Raw genomic sequence first — 27049 nt, forward strand, 5'->3', positions numbered from 1 at the left:
GGAGAGCATTAGCAACTCGTTAATAATGCAATAAATGCAATGCGAGAGAAGCCTTTAATGAGCTGTGGGGGGCTGAGCAGCATTACGGGTGGCTCCCTTGCTCGCAGATGAGGGAGCGGAAACACACGGTGAGGTCGGTCGGTGGGTGAGTCTCCCGGAGGGCCATCCTCTTCCTGCTGGCCAGAGTGTGAAACATACATGCATGAAGTTGAGGCTTCATAAACGCGAGCCGTAAAAATAAACGAGCATCGTTTAGCGATGCTCGAACGGGGCCCCCTGTCTCTCTCTCTCTCTCTCTCGAAGTGTCTGGGGTGTAATCGATCACCTTCCATTAGCGACTGGATCTAAACAATTAACTGGACCCCACCACCCAGGAGGACCTCCTTCCGGGCCGACAGAGGCTCATTTAAAATAATTACCAAATTAATAATAAATTGCGAGTACATCGCGGCGTGTGTGGGTCACAAAATGTTTCGAGTAATGTTGAACACGTGTCCTGCTGCCCACCACTAACCACCCACCAGGCGATCACTCTGAAGACACGAGCCGCCCAACAAGAGTGACGTCCCCAAACCAGGGATCTGATCGGATCTCAACTACTGGCGGCCATTTTGGGTGTTGGCGGCCATTTTTCCCCCTCTCTTTGGATCGTTGCAATGGGGTGGCTGGCTGGCTGCTGGGTGGCCAGGGGTGTTATCATCCGGTACATCAAAATATCAATCAACCGGACGAGGCCGGTGGACACGCCGCCGCCGCCACCGCCGCGACACGTTAAACGTTTCTCTAATAACACAATTCAAATTGGCCTCAATTTTCCTGGCGACTGTGGCCCCGAAACAGTCCGGGCACTGAAATTGTTTTAATTGGCTTCCCGAACTCGCACTGGGGCGGGAGTGAAATAAAAAAAAAACAACAAAAACCCTCCTCCCCACAAAAAAAAAATAAGACAACGCGGCTTAGAGACCCGGCGCTCATCGGACCCAGGGGAGCGAGTGAGAGAGCTGAAAGCCGAAGGTGGTGCTGGGGGTGGCGGCGGTGGTTTCCTTCAACAACATAATGGACCTCGAAACCAATTAAACTTTATCCTTCTTCCCATCTGGACATCCGCCCGGCAAGGACACACGCCGTGGCCGCCGACGCCGCGAAGGACTCAGCGAAGGGGGTCCTGCTCGGTGTGTGTGGCCGGTGGCCGGTCCACCCACCGGCCCCGGGCCGGAAACAAAGAATTGATTTCGAAAAACTGATACAACACACTCAACGAACAGTCCAAGCGGATCCTGCCGGCCACAGCCCCCTATCGATGGCTATGTGTTTTAATAACTTCGCCGCGTCCGACTATTGACCTACGGCGCGGCGCCGGAGGGCGTCAAGGAGCAGAGGACCACCCAGGGCAGGAGGTGTCGCTCGTAAAGCTCGAGCGGATCAGCTCCGTTTGTCAGGACGCCCGAAAAAGGGTCCCTCCGGGTGTCAGCAACAGAGGGCAACATTGTCTGACTGCCCCTCCTGGACTGGTTTGTTGTTGTTTTTTTCCTTTCTTCCTTTTTTCCAAGTGTCAGTTTCACCCGTGCACCACACAGAAAGTGATAGTTAATTAGCTGGTGGCCCAGTTCTAAGCTATGAGAGCAGCACCTGGGGACCACACAGCGGCCCCCGAGACGCGTCAGTTCGATCATCGATTCTTCGGTTCTTCGAGTGCCCCCACCAACCCCTCGCCACCGCGCACCGATTAGCGCCAGGATGTGATGCCCGGCCCGGCCCGGCTGACTGACTGACCGGCGCGCCCAAGGCTAATTAAGGCTCGACATCGGCGCGCGCTGTTTGAAAAACCAACGAACCCTGACCACTCTCTCCCTCTCTCCCTCTCTCTTTCTGTGTGGCTGATGTCTATGTCAAGGGGGTCCCGAGCGCCCCGGCATATGGCCGGAGGGTGCCGCTGCCACGACCCCACGGCTTTATGTTGGAAGAAAAAACCCAAATCCAGCCAGACGCCGGTGATGGACACATCGGAACGGTGGAAAGATCCGGGACCGTACTCCTGGACCGAATCCTTCGGATTACAGCAAAGTCGGTTGCCTTCCATTTTTGGGCCCCCTTCTGCTTAGTTGCCTGTCACTTTGATGGTCCCGGACACCGGAAGGACACTCGCCTATCCGCCCTCGGGTATGTGTGTGTTTAAGACACAACAAAAGGGCGAGCGAGAGAGAGACAGCTGTCACGGTTCAGGTGAGTTCAGGTGAGCCCAGAACACATACAACGCCACGGACATGTTCGCCTGTCACAGGAAGTCCAAGGTTGAGGCCGCACACATACACACACCACACCGGTACCGGAATTCGAAGCCGAGCCGAGCGGAAAAAGCGTGTCCTTTACAGAACCAACGGAAAATTTTGGGGTGGTATGGGTCCCGTCGAAGAATTGAAACTTTTCCGAAGGAAAATGGACCCTCACTTAAATTGGCCGCTCTCTTTGTCGATGGGACGCGGCTCCCTTTTGTGGGCCGTGTGGTAGCCCCAGGCTAGCCCCCAGGATACCCGGAGACCCTGGGACTGCAAAGCACAGCGCGCCTGGCTCATCACTTTCCTCGCGGCGCGCGAAGGTTGGACGACGATGGCCAGCGGTGACAAAAGTGAAACAACAGCAAAACGGCGTTGGGCCAGGGGAAAAGCAGGAGACCCCCACACGGACACACACATACACATCGGCACACACCACACACAACAAAAAGCCACGTTGGCGGTGCAGACACAAAACGTACGCAAAACGTCGCCGCTGATGCCCTCGGAAAAGCAAAACATCAAACAACGGCCGACGGCGGCGGGAGGTCCGTGGCAGGTTCGCGGAGGGGGGTTGCAAACTTTGCGCACCACCACCGAGTGGCGCTTTGGCGGCATTTTCCCGGGCTTCCCGGGACAGAACGCGCGAAGGTTCACTAGGTTTTTGTCCGCCAACTAGCCTCCCTTTTGTCCGTTTCTTTTTCTCTTCGCTACAGCCACTGCGGTGCACCCTTTAACTGCACCCAACGGGCAGCACCTTCTAATGCTCAGCACCCACCACCCACCCACCAGCCAGATCCGCGGCGCGCTTTGGGCGAGGCCATCAACTCCCGACAACAAGCGCACTTCTTTGTTGCGTCATGCCGCGCGGGGTTGCGCTCTGCTCCGTTCCGTTGTTTCTCCCTGGATTTCGGACAAGCATTGCCAACTGCACTCTTTACTTCACTTTCACCCGCAGTACCACCCCGTTCGGGGCTTTCGAGGGCTGGATCTTCCAGAATCGCGGTTTCGTCGCCAGTTCTTCACGGTGGAGTCCAAAGCCAGAGAGAGAGACACGTTCCAATGTCAATTACGAGACAGTCTTCGGAGAGGAAGCCTTCATCGCGAACCTTTCACAGCTGCCATCATTAGGGGCCACGTGTTGGGCATTCCCTGGGCTAGCCCACCGAGGACGATCGATGAGCTCCGCTTGGACTAATTCAAGACACAGACGAGAGTCACCGAACACCCCAAAAGTTGTTTGTTTTCATTCGTGGCGGGGAACTTCTTTCTTTCTTGGACAGCACGCCACGTACAGCTCACCACCGGGGCCAGGCTCAACCTGAAGGTCACTGTTTTTATTACGATTGTTGTTGAGAAGCGTTGTCCCCCCAGCGCGCATTGCGATAAAAAGGTTTTAAATTTCGTTTCTGTGGCCTGAGTCACGGCGGTTTACTGCGGCACAGCACCCCCCGCCCGACTCATCTGCCCCCGTGCGGCTTGACATGACGTCAAACGTAAAAAGGGGTGGCCGCCCTCTGGGCCCACTATCTACTTTCCCGCCCCCGGGGTTTCCGCCAACTAATGAACTTAGACCCGTGAATGACGATACTCCGTGCCTGGCATCGTCCTCGGCGGACTGGGAAAGCCAACCCAGGTGAGCAGAGGAAAGCAAAAGGAGTCGCCCGGTGGAGCCCCCGCGGAAACCTGGGAGCATCCTTCGGTGAAATTTATTTCCTTTTTAATTTAAATTCCCCAAACCGCCGGTGGCACCCCGCACGGTTGCAGGGATTGGGTGCAGTTTCGGAAAAGTCCAAAATGCTCCACACCTTTAGCCAGCCAGCCAGCCATCATCGTCATCCGGAAGTTCCCGGGACACGCCACACACAAACACAGCGGCACACCGAGGCCCACAGGACGACGGTGGCGAGCCAACTGAACAAATAAGAAACAGGCGGGTACGGTGCGGTTGGGAAAATGCTGCAGTTTCTGGTGTCGCTGCAGTTCTTCCGACGGGCCGGCGGCGGACCAGGAGATCGGGCGGAAAAATAAACTATCCTCGGGCAGCCAAACAGCGCCCGATCCTTAGGGTCCGCCGTGGGAAAGAGAGCAACAACAGCAACGACAGCGCAGCGCGGCAATAAAAACGTAAAGTTTGTCGTGAAAATGAGTTTGGCCTCTTTGTGGCTTTCCCGACCCGGGTCGATTTTCCTGTGATTTCTGTGACCAGGGGGGATGGGAGGGGGTCCACTAACACAAGACGCTTGACGTTTGACTCAGTTTCAGGAGCACAACAACAATCATTTCCGCAATCGGAATCGGAAAACGGCATTGATGGCAGCGCGGTGGGTAAATTTCCGATCATCCGATTTTTCACCGACTTTTCCACCCACCAACAGGCAGAGAGAGCCGGGTGGTGTGTGTTTTGTTACCGGTCCCCCTGGCACTCGTCCTTTCCACCACCAAAAACAAATACACAACGCGGAACCACAAGCACCATCGAAAGCACACATACACGCGGGGCGCTCGAACCGGCCGCAAGGATGAGCAACCCTCCCCCAAATGGCGGGCTGTCACACAAACACACACATACACGGGCCGGAACGATTTTCCACGATTATTTTCCACACACTTTTTTTTTGGGGGGCCCTCTCTCTGTTGGGTGGTGGTTTTCTTCTCTCTTTCGCCCGTTCTCGGTTTGAGCCACAACAAAATAAAAAAGGAACCAGAAAAACGGCGGTGGTGGTAATGAACCGCGGGGGTTGGCCGCGGAAAATGGGAGGAATTTTCCATTTTCCGCGCCACACTCGCGCGCACACATACAAGGCACACAAACACAGACATTCCTGGTCCGCTCGGCGCGCTTCTCTCTGTGTGAAGGACCTCTGCTGGTGTGTGTCGGTCGGTTCTCTGTTTCCTTTCGCCCTTTTTGGGTGGACTTTTCCGCTGGCCACCCGAAAACTCACACAATCGCGTGGCGTGGCGAGGCTCGTGGCGTTTGACTTTGGCGGTCCCCGTTCGTCTCCGGTGGGGCGGAGGACTGAGTGCACTTTGGCCCCTGCCTAGCCGCGTCGGCCCTATTTTTCAATCCGCGCTGGTGGTAATTTTCCGAGTTTCCATTCGCTATCCTCGAGGTGCTCCACAAGGAGCCACAAGTTCACCACAATCTCCAGCTATCGTTTCTCACTCTGCCTCGATCGCTTTCCCGCTCTTGTCTATTGCTTACACGAAACTGTCAATCACTACACGCAAACGCATCATACGTTACACAAACTGGACCGCTTTTGGACACTGTTTTGATCTCGATTCCACCAACAAACGGGACGATTTTCCGTACTCGGCTTGCTTGACTCGGTGACAGTGAAAACCTCAGTGAAAATCCCACTGTTGGCATGGGGATCGTTCCAGCGCCTTCCAATGCCCAGCTGCTTCGGTTCGAAGGTGTTAATCCACAACAAAGTCACCATTGACAGCTAGGCGCGTAGCTCACATTCACCACCCATCTTTTCGATCGAATAAACCCCAAAAGATTTCGACCTTTCGAAGGTTCGGTGTTGGGGCCACTACACTAGTCGCCCCTCAGCTGACACTTTTCGTTGGCCGCTCTGAGGCTGGGCACCCCGAAACTTCACGCGGAAAATGGAGTTTTCACCGTACCATTTGCAATTACACTGTGGAACCGAACCCGGCTGGCCAGCAGGCCGCTCTCACGGCCGAGGAGGGACAGGGGAAAACCCCGTTCACGCACCGCACACAACACGAACACGACGAAACGTCCAAGGAGTCCGCACACTCCGCACGCGTCCGAACCCGGCAAAAGTTGGAAAATTTGTAAAAAAAATTTCTGGCTAGCTGTTTCTATGAATCCGACCGATTCTGGAACCTTACTTTAGCGCTTCGAACCTGCCCTGAAACCTGACCAAGTGAGCCGATCCGAGGTACGATTTCCCCTCCACGAAAAGCCGGAGAGCGCACTGAGCAAAATAACAGCGATGCAAGAATGCCTCGTGAGCGAGTGAGATGGCGCGTGCTCCACCGCATGAGCGCAGCTCCTCAGCAGGCGTTTGAGGGAAAGAGAGCGAGCGTGTAGTGCTCATTCGCTAGCGCTCTCCGGGAGAGCCTCCGCGCGCTGGTGAGAGAGAGCTATCACAGCGTTGTAAAAGGACCTACGGTGGTGAGTGACGCCTCGTGAGAAGAAAGCGTTTTTCTCCGTCGTCTCACTCCGTCGGCTCACTTCCATACAAAAGTTTTACTCTTCTCGTGCATCAAACACCCCCAGCTCATGTTGCACCACTGTGGGTCATTCTGGGGCTGGCGAGGCAGGTGACCGAAAGGGGTTTGAAGACCACTCGAGATTAGCTCAAACACAGGAAACGCAGCTCACCTCGCCGCGGTGCCCTTTTAGCGTTTCCACCGACGGACTGGAGGCGCCCCCCAAACGGTCACATACCAAACATCATTCCGGGCGCCACCGTACGGTACATAAATTCGGGAGCATAGCGGTGGACGGAGGAGTGTTGATAATTGGCAGTGGAACGATTCTGTGGCATACCTTTCCCCAAATTCGTCAAACATCGTGCCAAATACTGTCCACCCGCTACGCCACATTAATTCAGCATTTTAATGAAATTATTTGCATCTCGTTTCGTGGTCGCCTTAACCCGGGAACCCCCCCGGGTTCGTCGATATCCTGGGGGACGAAATTCCTCGGGTTCCGTCCCGTGGCTCGAGAGTCGATTCGAATGCCACGCTAAATATTATGGCATTCCTGTGATGCGCCGCCCGTCCCCCCTTCTGGTCCACCTCAGTTCCATCATCCCCCAAAATGGCTTCCGGGCTAACTGGAGCACCACGGTCCTGGTGGTGGTGGTCGTGGTGCGTAAACTTTGCTACACGGACAACAAACTTCGCTTTCACTTCCCATCGCGCGCGTCAAACGAATTCGATCCGAACGGCTGCGAGGCTCCGTCGAGAGATCGGCCACCGTCGACCAGGACACGGGCCGGCCCGGAAGCGACCAAGGACCAAAACTAATAAGTCAAAGTTCTCCACCCAACTTCCCGGCAGGGCAACTTCCATCCGGCCAAGCCCGGAAAATGCCAAGAACATTTCTTCAATTTTCCTCACTCGTTCTCTCTCTTTCTCTTTTTCTCTCTGTCTCTCTCACACACCCACACGCATGACGGCGCTCGGGGACTCGGTGTTTCATTTAATGTGTGCAAATTTCATCTATTTTCTCTAATGGAAGAAAATTGTTTTTTCATTTGCCCAGGCCCGGGTCGCCCAGTCCGGCTCGGCGCAAAACAGCGTCGTCGTCGTTCGAAAGTCCTTCGAAGGGAGTCCTTTCTCCGGGCTCCTGGCGGGGATGCGGACGCCGGCACGAAGAATTGCAGAGAAAAGTTCCAACTTCTCCACAACAGCACGGGGGCGGCTCCAGGGTCTGGTCGGGGGTTGCTCCTTGCTCCAAACATAACCTAGTTTAGTTTCGTCCTTCTTCGCCGGTTTTGCCTGCTGTTGCCGTTATTGTTCCTTGACTCGTTCTTACAAGTTCAAGAATGTTTATGCCGCCTGCTTCGGGGCTCCGAGTTCCAAGCTTGAAGGCGGACAGCAGGAAAAAGCCAGTCGATGTCTTTTAGCCAGCTTAAAGACACACTTTAGGCGAAGACGGTGTCCGGCGAAAAAAAGGTCCTTTTTGGATGTGTTTTGTCACCAGACGAGTGTTATGATGTGCGTCGGCAATTGACTCCGGGCTGCTGCAGTCACTTACGCAAAACCCGGAAGCGAAGGTAATGAAACGTAACTCTGACGGCACACTTGCGGCACACACTCTTCCTGCGCTGGGCGTTCGTTGCACTCACCGAAGACACCCGACGACAGAGGGTCACCGCAAATGTGCCATGAATGAAATCGAAAAACGAACTATGGCTGCAACCAAAATGGGCAGGACTCCATTAGGGCGCGTTTCAAAGTTATCCACTCACTCGAAGGGATTTTCCGGCAAATTGAAGAATCACATTCACGCTACCAACAGCTGACCCCGGGCCGGGGGGATATTGGATACTTTGCGCCAATCACTACGAGCCAGGCTGCAGCTCAGGGCCCAACCGTTCGGTGTTGCTGTTGTTGCGATAGGTGTTGGCCGGCCCTTTGCCGCAGTAGCATAGCAGCGCCCCGGATAAATGGAAGCACTTGAGCGTGTTCCTTATCCGGTCGGTCGGCCGGTTGGTTTTCAGTTTCCCGGGCCCATTTAGTCCTGTCGCAGCATCTCCCGATCCGAGGAGCGATTCTCTCCATTTCCGGATGCCCAGCTCCCGGTCGGAACTGGTCGGGAAAGTGGTTTCCGGCACAAAGGCGCTCGTCGGGCAGAGGGATGGGCCGATGCCTCGAGTGGCCAATTGGCCGTGGAAGTTGTGCCGGGGAAACGCTTTCCGACGAGGAAATCGGGTCAGAACGCAGAGAACAGGGTGAGCACAGGGCCGAATAAAAATGCCAGCGACCACGATCCACGCAAGCAACCAACTCCGCCAGGACGTAATCGGCCCCCGGGTCAGAGAGTGGACACGGTCCACAGGCAGCAGCGGCAGGCCACGAGCCACGAGCGTTGCGGGTTTGATGTTTTAATGATTCCCAAAGGACTTTCGGCAGGACAGAGTGGCCGAAAATGGAACAAAAACGTCACACACATGACCAACGGTGATGTGGTTTGCGGTGTGGAGTGTTTGCGCTTCGAGGAAGGAAATGCCAACGACACGAGGCAGCCGGACAGCCGCTAGCCGGCCGGCCGCCCGGGGCCTCCGAAGTTACCCCGAAAGCCTCGCTTCATCGGCCACTCGAAATAGAGTGTTCCAAGCACTTCCAAGCTACGTCAGAGAGGTTTATCCTAAAATCGAGGTTTACAGAATGAAGTATGGTAATTTGTTTGGAAAAAAATCCCGTTAAACCCGTCTTACCGGTCCCTGATTCCAGGATCTACTCAAAGCGGTGACAGTGGCAAAAGGTTCTTCTTACTCACCTGCAAAAGAAAGCAAAAAAGAAGGGGCGATTAATCTAAAACACTCAACCGTAGAGCGGAAGGATTCGCGACAGACCATAAAACGGTGCTCATTCGGCTTTATGGACCCCAAGGCACACACACGCATATGCATCGTTGAGTTATCGGATCCGATTGATTGATTGCGTTCCCGAACTCGGAGACTCACCGAGCGTTTAAAGGATGGTTAGCTTCCGTCAAGGAGCAGGAGACAAATCTAACGGACCCCGCGCGGTGCACATCAGATTGAATGACTATCCTGCGGGTCCCGCGAATACTCCGGGACCGGGAACTAGCATTTCTACTCCACTGCCACTTATCATGCGGCCCATTAAAGGCGCAAGCTTTTTACGAGGCAGCCAGGCGCGGCCAGCCAAACATTCCTCACCCGGGGGTCGGTGGGCCGGGACAACACCTGCCTGCAGCGCATAACTTCGTGGCGCTACCCGCGGACATAAAGCGAACACGTAATCGATTTCTTCCCCGCGCTCGGTTCGCGAAAGTGGAGCTCCCGGAGCTCCGGTCGCCGGGTGGCGTCGTAAAAATCGGTACGGATTCCTGGCGCAGGGCGTAGGGAAATGTTCGGGCGAAGGGACCGTAACCCCGAAAAGAAGAACTATCCATCGTCGTGCATCATCAGTTTCGCTAATTTATTATTCTATGACTTTTAGATCCAGCCCGGGGCCGCCAGGACCTTCTTTCTCTGTCGACTGCGGTGGCGACGGTGTTACCTTGAACTCCCGGGCGGGCGCCTCAGAGTCACATAAAAACCCTGATTCCGGGGGGCCACCACCGAAACATTGTTGGATGGGCTTTTCGTCAGCGACCCGCCTGCTCGCCAGACGTCGACTCCAGCACCGTGGTGCCGTGTGCAGTGAATGATACTAAAATATGAAACAGTTCTATCGGTACACGGTGTGGTGCGCCGCGTAGTAATCCGAACCGCGACGCCGAAAAGTGCGCCACTGGCGTAAGCCGGGAACGGAGAGAGAAAGTAACGACGACGGCACGAAAGTGACGCTCGATGGCCCGGGAAGGTCCATCAGTGTCCTGTCGCCTCGTTGGCAGGATGATACGACGCCACCGGCCGTCGACGTTCGATGGGAAATGGGGGCACATTTATTTGTAGCTTCACAGACGCCTCGCCAAATGGTGATTTTACGCAATGGAAATAATACTCGGAACATTTGTCTGACGCGCCCCAGCCGGTGTTCCGGTGTGTGAGCTGAACCGGAAAAAAAGCGGAACTCGCCTCGGCCGATGCCGCGCTGAAATATGTGAAAGAAAATGCAACCTTATACCGATCAATCGCCGACACGAGCGGATCGCATGGTTGGTGCCATTTGTGGAACGAATGACGCGGATTCGCCAACCGATCCATTTAGATCCGGTTCGAATGTATGTATTAACAACACAAATCAAAACTCGCCTGGTCCACGCGGTCCAGTTGAACCGAAGCTTGAAGGATGGATTTGCCACAAAAAAAATAGCAAAACAAATGTAACAAACGTAAACACTGAATGGATCCTCGCAAAAGCCCCCGTGAGAAATGTTCATAAAACCTCAGAAATCCGTAAATAAACTCGGAAAAAAAACCATTTCCGGTTGAGCGTCCCGTTTCGTCTTTTTTCTTAAAGGAGTTTCAATCAAACTAAAACATTCGCGCAAACAAACGGCGACGGAGACAACAAACGTCTTTATAAGGCGCCCGAGGACCGGTGCTCCGTTCGGAGAATTCAATCTCACTTTTCACGCACACTGCGTCCCCCGTCCCGTCCCCCATTACATGCAGGCCGCGCCCGGTTCTGGCTGCGATCTGTGTGACAAGTGGAAAATAGATTCTGGTTCCGGGGAAAAAAGGCATAAAACGCCGCGCGGCGGATTTTCAATCAGAAAGCGTGCCGCCCGTGGCCGATCCTACTTCCGACCGTTCCGATAGCAGCAGCAACCCGCCGTGCCAACCGCCGAGTGATCCTTCCGAATAAGGGAGAGAGCGAGAGCATAATGCATTATTTGTTCGGAATTTAAATTCCACGCCGGTTCCATTTGTGGCCCGTACCGCGCGTTACACCTGTTACGGAAACGGCCAGGGACAGGGACAGGGTCATGTAAGGGCTGCCACCGTCGAGCCTGCCGCAAGGAGTAGAGCGCGTCCCAGCGGAGTGACAGCGAACCAAGCGAACTCCGTCAGTCAGAGTTAGCGAACAGCAGCGGCTCCCGAGGGGCTTTGGATCAAGTTTGTTTGGCAAAGTTTGGTCCACCCGTCGCACACAGCTTCATATCTTCGTCCCACCCATCTGAGGCCATCTGTCCCCAAACCCATGATTACGATACAGCCAGCGCGAGCGAGAGTTGCCTCTTTTCTGTCCGGGAAACTGGAAACGGGAAAATAATTGACTTTTGTAACAAACTCGCGCACGGACCCCCTTCACGGACACCCGGGCGGTGGATCCGATGGACCCGAAATGCAATCGCAAATTTGACAATTCTATTAAAAGTGCGCCGAGGCTGAACTTTGATGTCGGCGCAATGGGATGGCGCAATGATTTCGCCCAACTTTCATTGGGCAGCTGTCCGCCTGTCGATCGATAACCCCGTACCCCTGGCAGTCACATGTGTCACAGGGGGTCACAGAAAGATGAATTCTTCATTCCCAGGCGCCACGCGGACATAAAAACAGTGCGGAACCCCGGGTGTCCATTAAACGATAGTGCGGGGTGCGTACGGTTGGCTGGAATGAAGCCGGAAGTGGCCGGAGTCAAGCGCAGTAAACGAAGCGAGTGAAGCTAACGAAAAAACACATCCTTTATCTAAGGACATCCATCTGAAATGTTTATTGCGTAAATATTTAAGCGAAACATTTTGATCAAATTCACCTACACGGCGACTACCGCAGGAGTCTCCGGCCTCGCCCTCGATGGTCCTGTCTCCAGGGAGTCAGCAGCGAAGTCGCAAACTCCGCACACCGTCCCACCCGGCCTCCCGCCCGCACGGAAAACAACCGTCGGCCAGCCGTTGCCAGTGCTCGCGGGCGTTGAGTAAATATTTGGTCTACTGCTTCACCGGGTGGCGGGCGGCGGACTCGAAGGTATGTTGTTGTAGTGTCTTCCTTTGGAACTCTCCGTCCCGTGCTCCAAGCCCCGAAAACCGGGACGATGGATTACTTACTTTCACCGACGTGAGGCTTCGTGTTTAGTTCTTTCGCCGCGCCAAAGTACTTTCTCGCCCCAACCGGCGACTAACTGGCTCTTTGGCTCCCCAACAACAAACTGGGGCCGGGGCTGGACTGAAGACCTACGCGCAAGAAACGCAGCACCCGATGGAAAAAACAGCCCAACTCACAGAGGGACCCACCAAACAGAAAATGGTTCTGTGGTCCTTTCGAATGAAATGTCGTAAAATAAAGTAGAATGAAAATGTGGAAATAAAAACTCCAACACGCACATCGTAAAACATTTTTCGGACCATCTCGTGTTTTTTTTTTTGGCGATGCGCCACCATCAACTGGCGTGGCGAGCGAGTACGCGAGCCTGAGCCGTAAGATGGCGAAATAGTTTGTCAACAAACGTTTGTGTTCGTTAAGTTACGGCTTAAAAGAAACACCGCCCTTCACGAGAGGACCCCCAGTATGGAGTCCTTTTTTCTCACGGTCATCCTATGATGCGCCGTGGGACTTGATAATTCCCCGAGCGACGCTGCCACTGTTATTGATACGAATTCAATTTCCGGCTTCTCATATGTGTCTCCACGACGAAAAAAAAAAATGGCAAACCATCGCCCAGCATGCCCAAAAACTTTGCATATGCAGGCCGCCCCTGGCGCCTTTTGCCAGAAAAACTCCCACCACCGGAAGTGCGGCACACAATCATCAGCCTGAAGGCCCATTTTTGAATCCGATCAATCCCGGGGTGTCCGTTCCGGGAACGAAATTCCATCACCGGAAAACAACGCCAAGCGGATATTCCCGGGTGCCCCGGGAAACCTAGCGGCTTCTACGAATGCCATGTGAACGGCGGGTTGGTTCCGTTCTCGCCGCACGCCGTAGCATGGGAAGTGATTATTGCTCGATTGTTTACTTTGGCGCATCCTGCGTGAGCAAGCTCGGAAGGAACATCCTTTCGAGGCTCGCAGCTCAGTGTACGAGGACGCACAGAGGCTGCGTATTGTCATCCGGATTTCGTCGGGAGATTTGGGTTTTGTAATGTGGAAAAGCTGGAGGAGACAGGAAGCTGGTGGCGATGGCGGCGTTACGCAATCGGATGTGAACAACGGAACGAATCTTAATTCGGCTGCGTGCGTAGGCCACTGATGCTGCTTGCTGCTGCTGGCAAGGATATTCAATATCCGACGACAATGTCGACCCGCATAGGTTTGCGTCGCTGGTGCCGTTTGTGTGTGCAACAGGGATCCGAGGTTGATCATGTTACGCAACTTGTTCGAGGAAAAATGTTTTTATAACAGACTTTCCTTATTTTCGGATTGTTCGGGTTTTCAGTGAAAAATTGTATTCAATTGGAACCTAAACATTCTCCAAATTGAGGATTTTTTATACGAAGACCCATACTATCCTAAGCATAGTATCTTGTGCTACATATGCCGTGGAATGTGGAATAGAATGTAGAGCCCGGATTCATTTTCCGACTGGCCGAATTTTGAGAATGTTGCTTATGGAGTTTGCACACGAAACAACATTTGTTCTATATTACAAACGAGAATTGTTTTTGTAACTCATCCTCAAGTAAGTGAATGGGCAAATTATTCCTCATGTTCGTGCAATTCTTAAGGCATTCGCAGGGCTTATCAGTGACATTCTTTATCTAATTTTTCCGCCCGATTTTCCACATAACCCAATTTCGGTTCCTGCTTGGTTAGCCATCCCTTCTTTCATCTCTTCTTCTGCATCCGTTTTCATTATCTTTCCCTTGATGGTGTCTATAACTGCAAAATAGTCCATGAGTGTAAATAGAATATCGAAAGAGAATGTTAAATGCAGTCACAAGATGTATCACAACGGATTCCCTTCATCGGTTGTTTAAATAGGTCACTAAATGTAACGGAAACGAAATTCGTACACATATACCGGACCGAATGGCCTGCCACAATCAAAATTGTCATGTAAAAAGCTCTCAAATAAAATCCTTAGCCTGTCCTTAAATGCCAATTCATGAAAATATTATCTAGTTTAAAGTATTTTGCACTAAGCAAATGGACATCCGAATCGAGAAAACAATGCCACACTATAAAAGGCACATTTAACGTGGGTCACCGTATGTGAAACCGATCGGCTAGTAATCTATAGAGACTATAATTTAATGAACAGGACCTGTCCGGCACCGGAGTGTAGGGATCAATCATGAGCGGGCGGCTCTGGCTATCGTTCGGCCCTCGTTCGGCCATATGTTGCGGAAATAATTTATTGACCAGTTATTCGTCAAAATCGGGGCGGCCCGGCTGGCCCCGGATGATTGACTTCCGCAGCCGGCCAGACCAGAGAGCCGGGCGCTCTGCCTGCTCCTTTTCTCTTTTCGGATTAAACCGACCGTGCCGTCGAAAATGGGGAGCGTAAGAAATTATCAATCACTCAAACCTATCAACTACACCTTTCGGTTGTTCGATCCGGCACCCGGCACCAGCCCGGCCTCCCTCCCGAACCCGGATTGATAGAAAATCCGTGGATAAGCATATCCGAGGGAAGCGTGGAACCCGAAGATCCGGTGGCCACCGCCTGTTTTTTGGTGCTCAATCATTAAGCTCAATCACACAGGGTCGACCACTGCGAACTGCAGAACCAGAAAACGTCTTGAGCCGGACTTACGCACCGCAAAACGGGGCCCGTCGACGACGCGGCATACGCAATTTATACGCAACTTAATTATGCAGCTATTTTCACCCATTTTGACACCATACGCAATTCCCCGGGTTCGAATTGAACAGCCTCGGCCGAAGTGAGAACTGCCGCAGGGTAAGCGCCGTTCGAAAGGGAAAAGATTTTAAACACAGGCCGGGTTCGGTTCGGGCGGGGTCGGGTGGTGTACGCATAAATCGTACGCCACTCACCCACCACCACCTGACACGCCACGTTCCCGGTGGTAGAACGCGCCCAAGAACGCGCCGTCGTTCGCTCCGACCGACGCTCCGCAAAGGACGACGACGACGCCGGCGACGAAGACGACCGCGCCAGGAAATGCGGTGGGTCGCCCCCGAAAACGGTCGGGTGTGTGGCACGAAAAAAGAAATAAAGAAATGATGGATACGAAACCGAACGGGGCCCCATCCAGAACTCTATCAATCATGGCCAAACGGGAACGCGGGCCACGGAAGAAAACGGGAAAAAAATTAGCCTCCATACGTTAGACCCGAGAACCGGCTCAGACTCCTGCCGGCGCTAGGAGGGGCACACACCACAAGCCGGGCCGGGCCCGGCGAAAGGAAGCCCATCCGTTGATATATGGGACCGCTTCCGTCCTGTTTGCCTCCCCATCCGCCGGCGTATGGGACCGCCGGGCCCTCTGGTGCCCGGCGACGAAGAATAGAGCACCCCCTGCGATATTATAAAAAAAACTCAACCCAACAACGGAAAATAGACCAAACTGAACCGAATCCGAACCGAGGGCCCGAGGGGTTATGGTTCATTAATAACAATCGATTACACCGTTTAATGTTTTCAAATGAGCTGAGTTTTGTTCCACCAGATTGTCGAAGGCGCGTCGGTGGCCCAGCCATTTCTCGTTCGCATATGAGTTCCTGGATCGTGGGGGGGAAATATGATTAATCGACCCAGGCACTGGGCCTCGGGTTGGCACCGACCGTGTGTCGAGAGATGTGTTTACCATCTCGAACCTGTCGAAGTTTTCGATTAGGTCTTCATTACACGGCACGGGACCCCTTGCGCCGGGATCATTCGATCCGGTGCCGGCCCTGGAGTCCACCAGCAATTAGCTTCCACACGCCGGGACACCCGGGTCGACGGTGATCGACGGCGGCGGGGGTATGTGGCGTGCTGGCGTGGCGCTAGATTGCTTGTTAAGATTAGGGGCTAAATGCTCAACGCAAAAGCGGGTTCGCGGGCTCCATTGACACCGGTGCGCCATGAGGAACATGACGACGCAGGACCAGACGGCGACGTCGAGGGGTTTGCAACGGGCCAGAGAGCAACATATGTGGCCCATATGCTGCCGTGGCTACAGGCCCCGGACCAGGTGTAACTTTCCGACGCGTGGAACGGTTTTTATAACTCCTGCTCGCCGCGATGATATTGGGAAATTAATAGGGCAAAAGAACCAGAACTCGGGAGGCGCATCAATGGCTGGCTGACAGGCGCGGTGATTGATTTGTTTGCGCAACCAGCTGCTGACTGAATGCGCTCATCCAGTCGGTTTTCCTTTTTTGCAGGGATGTCAAGAGCCAATAGTGCGTGGCACGCGCCAGACATCGTTGTGTAATTTTGTCGAAAAGGAGCGATCAAATTGTTTGTCGCTTGACACGCTGGGAAGTATGCTTGATTAATTGCATTATTTGATGGAAATCATATTCAAATCGTTACTGTGAGTTCCTATCGCAGCCTTGTACGCCAACGAAGACTGCAGCATCCTGACTGTTGCCTCAGCACTGACGCATCCCGCAGAGGTTGGCGACCGCATGTCTAAATAAACAGCACAGCCGAAGAGAATTTCCAAGCGAAATGCGTCAACAAATCAAAGCTACAGAATGACCACAAGAAGTCACTCACATGTTGTGCAAGCAACATTCCAAATTCCATTGGCAACAGTCCAGAAAATAAAGAATCGTTTTTGAAAGTATATTTGAAGTATTCTAACCAATCCTTTAATGTCAGCTTCAGTAACATACACTCCAAGAAACGAAAGTCTACCATCGACTTACAGCCCTAGATTACTGGCACACTCGCCTCGGCGTAAATCCGTCGAATGTTAGTTTATGCTGCATCTTTGAACGGTATGTATTGTCGAGCGGAGCTGCGACTCCATCACAAATCAAGTTCATCTTCTCCGGGCAGCGGCAAAGCTTTTACGATGCCGCTCGCGTGGCATGAATGTGAAGTATCTCCGTTATCGAAGCACCACGCACACACGCCGCATCTGATTGACATAACGGCCACCCGGAGGGCGCGTTTGGCACACCACATCGCCCCGAGCCTCCTCCCCGGGATGCCGTCATCGTGGCCCGGCTGGGTAATTGGCATCCCGCTGCGAAGGATTACCGTATTTTTCCGTGTATAACGCGCACCCGTGTATAACGCGCACCCATATTTTACGAGAACAAAATTGGAAAACAAATTGTTTACTTTACATTTTTCAGATATGTGATATCCAACAAATATCAAATGATAATAATGTATTACTCTAAATACTCTATAAATATTCTAAAGTAGACTAAAGATAAAATGCGTATACATTGCAAAAGACATACTAGTATTTTATATTTCGGAATAATCTTCAAACTCAGATTCACTGCTGTCTGACAAATTGATATTCTCCAATTGCTGTTCAATGTACTCCTCATTGTCACTCTCTGAAGAGTCCTCATAAATTGCGACATCTTCAGATCCATGCTGATGCCACATTTTTTAAATGATTTCACAACAACTTCTGTTTTAACTCCCTGCCATGACTTAAAAACGATATTGTATGGATAATTATATTCCTAACAAGTGTTTCATTTTATAATTTATTCAATAATACTATAGAATATGTACCTAAAAGGGCACATTTGTATGCTTGGAGGAGACAAAATGTTTACTACCCTTGTATAACGCGCACCCAGATTTTAGAGCTAAAAAAATTGGGAAAAAAGTGCGCGTTATACACGGAAAAATACGGTACTCCGGAACGCATCCCTCTGGCGCGCGACGCGAAACATCCTTAACTCCGCGTGTGTGGTGCGCGTCCCCTTTATCGACCTAATTTCTCCGGAGCCTTGCCATCCTTGCCGTCCTTGGTCGGTGGGCTTTCTTATCGCATTAGCGCAATCTTATGACAGGTTTTGATTTTTCCTATCCGCCCCACTTGGCGCCCATTTCAATGGGATCCCGTAGGTAGGATATTACTGGATTAGTGGATCAGTTGCTGAAGCCATTGCATAATGCGGCAATCAGAGGACACGGCACAGAAAAGGAAAACGCATCATCCGGACTTAAAGCTAGCCATTAGAGTAGAAGCCCCAAAACCCCGGCACTTTCTTCCTGGTAGCTGGTGCCACAAAAGAAATGATCTGAAGATACACACAATTGGCAGGAAGTAGCATCAAACCCGGTGGACAGTGTCAAGCTTTAACGTGCGGCAAAAAAAATGGAGCACTTTTCCAAAAGGACTCCAGTGCCCAACACCTTCAACCAAAAGCACTTTCTTTTCGAGGGGATGCCAAAACACGAACCTGTCCCACACCACACCACTCCACCAGACGAGGTGCATCCTTTCGGAACACACACCCACACACACCGCGATACCCTCGGTTCGATGCACAAAGGAATGCTCTCGGGTGGGCCATATTGTTAGAGGCCAAAATATTTTCCCTCCCCAAGTGAAAGAATCGAAAGCCACGCCGCCGCGTTGTGTGAGTCGAGATGGTAAAGATAGTGAACAGAACTGTGTGTATGTGTTTGTGAAGGGTCCCTTACGCCGGTATCTTGTGGTGGGTTCGGTGGGGCTCCCCCGCGTTTCGAACGCCGATCGAAAGGGACGATAGTGACGAGTTGGAAAATATGTATTTTTTGTTTGCAATTCCAATAATAATAATCAACGTTTGAGTTCTCCCGCAAGAGAGAGAGAGAGAGAGAGAGTGAGAGAGAGAGAAGTCTCTCTCGGTCTCTCACTCACCTAGTGGCTATCTCTCCCGCTCTCTCTTTCGAAGGACTTTGCAACTCTTTCGCGACGCACTGAGTTCCGCCGGCGCGTGAAAGGTGAAAGGCGATAACGCAAGGTGAGAATGAGCGTCCTGGCGGCTGCGGCGAGCGCAGAGCACGGCCGAGGACGATCCTTCACCGCCACAGCAAAGGACATGCGCAGAACGGGGCCTCGGGCGATGTAAGGGCGACCGATGCCCTTACCATGCCCTGCGTATGTGTTTGTGTGCTGTGCACCATCACCGAAGCCGTTTCAAACATTCCCGGCTCGCCCGGAAAGAGACGGCCCGATAGACAAAGAGAGAGACAGAGAAAGGGAGAGAAAGTAAAAAAAAACACGGAGACCTGCAAAAGGACAACGACGTTGGCCGGCGTCGCAGCAGCATACCACCTCAGAGGAGCGAAAGGAGTGTTTCAATCCGAAGCGTTGGCTACAAAAAAAAGGATAATTAGTTAAGAGACGTCAACAAACGTCACTAGAATTCGGAGTTCCACGAGTTATCGAAAGGTTTCCAGAGTAGTGTACTTGAAACTAGGAACTCGGTTTTCGGAACAGCCCGACCTCAGCCAACACCCCGAAAGGCCACTTACCATCACCATTCTCGTCATCAGGGACACCAGCAGAGCCTCGGTGCCTTCGCTCAAACCATTCGTCCCCCCGGGTGCCCCATCATGCCCCCCACAACACCATTATTATGGCAAGGAAACAGAGCGAGAGAGAGAGAGAGAGCGAACTCGAGTCCGATGGAGGCGCACATAAAGACAAAGAATCGTTATTACCTTCGAAATAAAAACAACGGCACACCGAACGGTAATGGCCAGCCGGGCCGGGCCGTATGGTAGTGGGGTTGCCAGCGGGTTGCGCGGTAGTAATAGCTCAAACGGGAGCGCGAGAGAGAGAGAGAGCGAACGGAATAGTGGCCGCGCCGTGGGGCGGTCAAGCTGTTCGGTACACCCGTTGCCGGCTCCGGTCGTTGAGCGGGCGAAGCGTAAACTACGGCATTATCACCCCGTGCGCGGGGTGTGCAGCGGGGTACACAACTCCGCCACGATTGGGGGGATGACACAGGACGGAGATCAAGATGGCACCTACGGGGCTCCAGCAAGCACTCGTCGACGTCTGAGTGCTGACTTCGCATTTCTTTCCCGTTCTGTTTTTTTTTTTTGCTGTGCCATTCCAACAACCATCCAAAAACACTACTTCCGCCCCCCCCGGTTGGGGTGGTGCGTCTCGATTTGACCTCAGCTGGTGCTGGTGTTGGAATGCGAGTTCTACTATCGAGTACTTGGCGCTGGTAACTGCTGGCGTTTCATTTCATTTACGCCCGCCTCGATCGTTCTCTACCAGGCCCCGGTTTATGGAACGCCGGGGTTTGGTGTTCGTTGTGGGCTAGAGTTCCAATTGGACTTCGTCCTGGGGTGCTGGCGTACTCTTGTTATCGTCTAAGCTTCGTCACACCAACTGCCTCCGAGCTTCGGAAGAAAATCTGCACCACGGTCATCAAGTGGCCGAAGTGCCTCCACGCTATTGGCACTATTTTGGCAGGTGCTGTGCCACTGCTCTCGAGTTGGGCTGTGTTATTTGGCCTTTTGCTTAATTTTCTTCGCCACAACCGAAGAACGGCCGACTGGAGGAGGATGCGGAAATTGGTTTCTTCGGTGGTCACCCTCAACGCGCGACTCAATAATGCTATATCGCCATGTGGGGCTCCAATCACATTGGAATCCGGAGCGACCGGTTTAAACTGCTACCGATTGGGTGTTGGAAAATGAAAAACCACCAAACTACGTGCCGTGATCGGAGGACGCGCAGTGGACACCGACCGAACCACCGGGCAGTGCACCGGGTTTTATTTTTCAATCCAATATTCGATTATGGAGGCGCATGGTCTCGTTACCCGGCTGGCAATTGGGAGTTGATTAGCCGAAGATTACTTCGATAATTGAGAGACCGCGACGAGCTTTATTTGCGGACCCCAAAGGGACTTAATTCTAAACAAAATGGGACGGTAAAGACACTCTCTCTCTGTAAATGGCACAAGTGATCAAGAGTTGCTACGGTGTCCAGCACTTACACCCAACACATCCCGACGACTCCTGCCGGGCGGAATCGTTTGCATGACGTTGAGAGAGAGAGAGCGAGAGAAAAGTAATGTAAGAAAATGGAAATCACCTTCGCCATTTGGAACTTCTTCTGCCGATCGCGCGGCAGGTTGCGAACAGTGTACCGTATCCGGACCCAACCCAGCGCGAAGAAGAACGTCCTGACAGTGGGTAATCATTTGCCACCATCATCGTCCCGGGGCTGATTCCGGTGGGACGATAGCGTACTTCTATTGAAATCTATTTAAATTTTTATTGATTTTATGTGCCGCAACGGACGGCGACAGGAATGCCAACCGACGGGGACGACTGCCACGCGGAAAAACTTGAGCCCGGAAACGCTTCGTTCGCGCGGAAAGCCATCGATTGGACTGGCAGCGAGTGTTCTTTAATCGGTGTGCCAGCCTATGCAACTTGGCAATGTGAGACAAGGGATGGGAAATGATGGGCCCCAGACTTACCCCACAGTCGCCGAGACTCCACGCTTCTGTTGCGCGACCACTTGATTGGGGTCAGCCACTGGAAATAGAGAGAGAAGAAATAGGGCCAAAGTAAGTAAGACGAAAATTAAAATCGCAACTTCGCCGCCGCGTAACGGACGGTTGCGCCGGTTAAGAAAAGAAAGGGGAGCCACACGGCCCTAACACTGACTATGCGCTACACAATATTGAACTGTCCACGGTGGCGACTGTGCACGGCGAAGCGTAAACAAATCGAAATCATTTTCACACACCACGGGGCCGCCGGGCGGCTGTCACATCAAACGCGCCGGACACCGCGGCACACATTAGGGGGCTCGCGGAGCCTTTCAATGGGTGCCCAGGAAGAATCACGCCAACCTGCCGTGGTGAGGTGTGTACTTACTGCTGCCGGCGTACGCCATGTCGAAGCCGTAAATTCCGTAGCCCCACATGGCCGAGATGTCGTCGGCACGGACCCTTTCGGACCTAGGCACCACCGGAGCGATTCCGGATTGCGCCGCCGGACAGCAAGTGAAGGCTAATTGAATTTGGCTGGGCGCGAGCAATGGCAGGCGCGAAAATCCGTCCGATTTCTACACCTCGCACACATACACGCAAGGAGAGCCAGCACTTGGTCCTTTCGAACGCGAGTGACACTCTAAAACCACCTGTTTCTCTGATCGGTACCAGCGAACCCGGGTTGGTCCGCCACTGTCTGGCTGGCGGTGAACACCAAGAGTAGTCCTGGTAGTGGCCACAGCACCGCAAACACACCACAAACTGTCACTTTTTGTTTGGCCCGAATCGAGTGGAGCTCCTCCTCGTGCTCCTGGGAAGTTCTTACGTTCGCGCGCAAAAAGGAATTCGGAGCAGCGCAAAAACAGCTTGCGACGGCCTGTCTCTTGGCTAATTAAATTCGAATCGTTGAAAGCTGTAATGAACACCGCACTCAACGCGTGGCAGAGAACGAGACCCGTGACAGCAGGACCCAGACGATATCCTGCTTGGTCCTGGAGTCGATACCAAAGCGAAGCGATACGACAGCCAAACGACTTCCTTCTGGTGGTCAAACGAATCGAAAGAGAGAGAGACAGTATGTAGCTGTCCAGTCTAGTGCAGGAATCGGGAGACGAACATCCCGGACACTCCATGGAGAGGATGCTGCAACGGAAGCCGTCTCCAGCGTGTTATCACTCTCTCCCGTGGCCACCGGAGAGAGAGGTTTCTATAGGAACCTGATGTCAACAGTGGCACGGGCCTCTCACTCTGCGCGGCCTGAGCCCGCTCCGCTCAATCTGAGGCCGGCAAAAGCCCAAGAGTTGTCAAATTGGATTCCCCATTAGGTGCACTGCCCAGGAATGCGCATGAGTCGCGCGCCCATGTGATGGTGTGGCACAGGAGGATGATAACAGCCCCGTATGATGGTTTCGGCATTCCTGGCCGATTCCACCCAAGCTGGCTGGCTGGGCCAGGTACCGCGCTGTGAAGGTATGTTCTGTGGTCTTTCTTCTCCTCCGTGAACCCACGCGAACGGTAGTAATGGTCCTTCCGACCGGGACGGGGGACAGGGCCCGGGTTTTGGGGCGGGGCGGTTTGATTAGATTAGGTCCATTAGTATGCAAACCACGCCGCGTACCGTATACTTCGCTCACGTGCTTCGGCCCAGGCCGCACTTCGGGACTTGCGGGACGGTAAACTTCCTTCCAGCTGGCTGCACCCAATTCTTCATCTTATCAGGGTGGAGGGAACGACGGGCTGTCCCCGCCACTTCCCCCGGGGGCGAAGGAATTCAGATCCGAGATCCAGCGCAACGGATAGCAACGGCGGAGGTGCCGTCGATTCGCCATGCTGTCTGTCGAAGTGACTTCAATAATGGCTCGGCCCCCGGTTCAAGAGAGACCATCCGATGTGGACCGACCATTCCGTACCTCTGGTACCGACATTATCCGGTGGCCATTAAAGCGAATGCAGGCGCTGGCAGGCTTGACACGGTAGACTCTTTTGCGGTCGAATTGGGTTTTTGAATGAAAACCCTTTTGGAAGGTGATGCATCCAAAATCAATTCCAACGAGTGGAGATGTCCAGAACCAAAAAGGACGAATGGTCCACCCCCGGGGGGGACTAACTGTCACTGACAGTCGCGCAGTCGTTTAGTTTCAATTTCCCCAACCCAGGACGACGCGGGCCGCGTCACGTGCAGAACTGATCAGCACGGACCAGCAGCAGCAGAAGTGCCGCACTTTTCTGTCGGGCAAAGGGCCGTAGACACACCTCCACACCCGAAAGCCGGAGGAAGTACTTCCGCCTTCGGGAGCGACTGGGCAAACGTGATCGAGACGTGCACGCCCCGCCAAGCCGTACGTTATGTGGCGCATGATTGGAATTATAACAAAAATTAGGATGCAACCGGCGGCAGCACGGCGGGGAGGGGGCAGAGCGAGCCGTCATATCGACGTTCGACCTCGACCCAGACGCCCGCCGCCGGACCCGTGCCAGAACCGTCGCGGCAGGACTTTCCGGGCGAACGTGCCGAATGAGTAGGTGCGTGGTCCAGCGATTTTCGCGCTACCAGAACCACGGGCCACCACGACCAGGGCCAACATTAAGCACCAACCGCCGGCAGAAGCAGGGGAGCAAAGGAAACGTCGGAAAAAAACACAATCCCCAGCCCGGGCATTGGGTACGGAGTCCGCCCCGAAAAGCCACAACGGCCGCGTGCCGTGTACGTGGACTTTCTTAGCTTTTCTTAGTTAATATGGGCGGCAGCATGCATTATGCCCGGGCCCCCGGTCAAGGATGGGCCAGGTACTACCAGGCGGAGGGGGTTCGTGGCGCGTGTCCTTGAGCGCATCCAGACCTTGGTTTGGGGACCAACAAAAAATCAAGTCACGAAGACGAAAAGATTTGGCCCAACTGGACGGACGCGCGCGCCATCATCGAGAAGCCATCCTTCCGCGCGCCCGCACACACATGCAAAACGCGGATGCAGACCACAATAAGAAACAACGGGGCCGGGCCGGCCCCGGCAGTCATCGATTTCATTAAATTTCTGAACAGGAACGAAACCCGGTTCACCGGCCATTTCCCGGCCACCGGCGACGACACGTCGCGCGTACGGTCATTGCCCGGGTTCTGTCTTCCGGCCCCCGGGGAGGGGCGGCCCGGGGGCCGGAAGACCAGGTCTCACGTGCCAGAAAAAGGGGTTCCCCCGCTGAAGTTCTGGGACCTACTTGGAGGCGACGCCAAAACCGCGATGGCGCACGTTCGACACGAAGGCCAATCACGGGAGACGAGGGCACACAGGGAGACGGAATGTGGTTCAAGGTCAGATCTGTACCGATCCGGACGGGGCGGGAAGAGGGAGCAGCGGCACCCAACTAGACACTACGTGCCCGGTATTCAATCCGTTCTGCCAGATTAGCTCAAGTCCGGAGGTGGTTTTGCTTTCGGTTTTTTGTCCCGCTTTGGCCGAGTTCGTGCCAATTCATTCACAATTTTTCGTCGGCCCCAGGACCCGGGATCCCGGGAGCGGGACACGTCAATTTTTGGTTCGTGTCACCGGCGTAACTCTGTCATTAGTGGGTGCCGTAGAGCGTCCCCCGTCGTCGACCACGTTTAATGTGCCACTGCTGCTCCTCCGAGGGGACATATGCTTCAGGACCTTGCACGCCCCCCATCCTGCTGAGGTGGGAGCCGGTGTGGGACGTTAAAAACAGCACACGAAATGTAGGATCCGTGCCCCCGGGGCCCAGGTCTCTCGGACGGGTCGATGGTCGATGTAGCGAAAGCGAAAGTGCACATCATTCTGACAGGTCCGCGTCCCGGCCGGCTGGCTGGCTGGGGCTGAGTGGCCAACTGTGGCATAATGGGTGCGATTGATGGAGCGCGAATGTTGAATGAACGAACGCACGTAAAGTTTTCCGCGTGTGGCGTGTAGCCCAGGGATGTGTATGTATTCATGCGCAGGTGAAAACGCACTGCAAAATGGCACGTACATCGTCGGTGGGCCGCGTAGTGGTGTGCTGGACACGGAACCCGGAGCCAGACACTAGTTGCAGTTTTTGTCAGCAGGCGTTCAATTGGCCTGGCGTGACACAGGCACCGTTTTCACGGAGAACCCTAAAGGACACGCCATTTCAATAAAAGTATTTCAGCGTTTCGTACGAAAAGAAAGAATCGCACAGATGATTGATTAAAAAATGAATCAAAGTAATACGAATTTTATTCAAATTCTTGTTATTGAACGAACGAGGGAAGGAATCAGTGAATGATCAATAAATTAATAAATTATTCCACACAGTTCGTGGGATTCGTAAAGGATTCACAATATTTATCTATGTCTTAGCAACATTTTTGATTTCGTTTTTCAGTCCGAATTAAGGATAATTCCGCGCGCATGTTTTTGATCGGTGAACGTTTCAACATAAAATGCTCTTTTGAACAGCCAAATTTTGACCATCTTTTGAAATAAAAGAAAGATTCCATCGTACCCCTAAACATGTAGCACAAGATTCAACTAATCATTCCGACAATTCGGGGGAGCATTGTCACTTACACTGGATGCAATGAAAACTGCCGGAGAGCATAAGAGATCGTGATCCCTGAAAGTGCCACAAGACCATAACTTTGAAGCAAACCAGCTGTAGTGTCCCTATAAAAGAGCACACTTGTAACTTAAATATGCAGAAAAGAACACGAAAAAGTTCGACAACGTGGATTAACTTTAATTAAAAGCGACGTCATTAAACCGAGCAGAATTTATTGGACCGATCGATGGTGATCGATTCTTCGTCGCCCGGAACTTATCCAGACACGTCCGCAAGCCTGGCGAAAGATTATTCATCGGAATAATCTTCACGCAAATGAACTATCTTGCCTTACTTTCGGTCTGCGCACTTGCCATCCCCTATAGAGCTCACTACAGCGGCCGAAGCGGCTGAAGCATATTTCATCATCGTCACCTCTTTTTTTTCTCGCTCCCGACTGACCGTTGCTCGCACATTAGCACGAACCTCTGAGCCGTTCCGTGTTACTCGAGCGCACATTATCAATTCATGCGCAAGAATTTACCATCAAAAATGCACACCGTTGTTGTCTTCGCCCCGCCGCAAACGTCTTATGCTTTTATGCTGCTCCGTACGCTACGTACGTTCTTATCATGGCATTTGGGTTCGGTTCGCTTTTCTGGCCCCTTTTCAGGGCGAGAGCAGAGCATGAACGGAATGTGTGTAATGAAACGTTTAGCGAATGTTTCATCCCAAAACCCGAACCGTAGTTCGTTTTTCTTTGCATTGTAGATCGTGTTGTTTTTTGCCCGCTGTTCGAAGATCCATAATTTAAAATT

General features: G+C 53.0%; 1 protein-coding gene across 1 annotated transcript in view; it reads right to left on the bottom strand.

Annotated features, from left to right (window-relative positions):
- Positions 1-21756, bottom strand: part of LOC131211795 (aryl hydrocarbon receptor nuclear translocator homolog) — a 151855-nt gene extending 130099 nt beyond the window's left edge. The window contains exon 1 of the mRNA XM_058205415.1: positions 21706-21756. The gene's annotated coding sequence lies outside the window, so the exon portion shown is untranslated. The remainder of the gene's footprint in view (positions 1-21705) is intronic.
- Between the last annotated feature and the right edge of the window lie 5293 nt (positions 21757-27049).

This window comes from Anopheles bellator, chromosome 2, assembly GCF_943735745.2.
Source record: "Anopheles bellator chromosome 2, idAnoBellAS_SP24_06.2, whole genome shotgun sequence".
NCBI classification, from domain to species: domain Eukaryota; kingdom Metazoa; phylum Arthropoda; class Insecta; order Diptera; family Culicidae; genus Anopheles; species Anopheles bellator.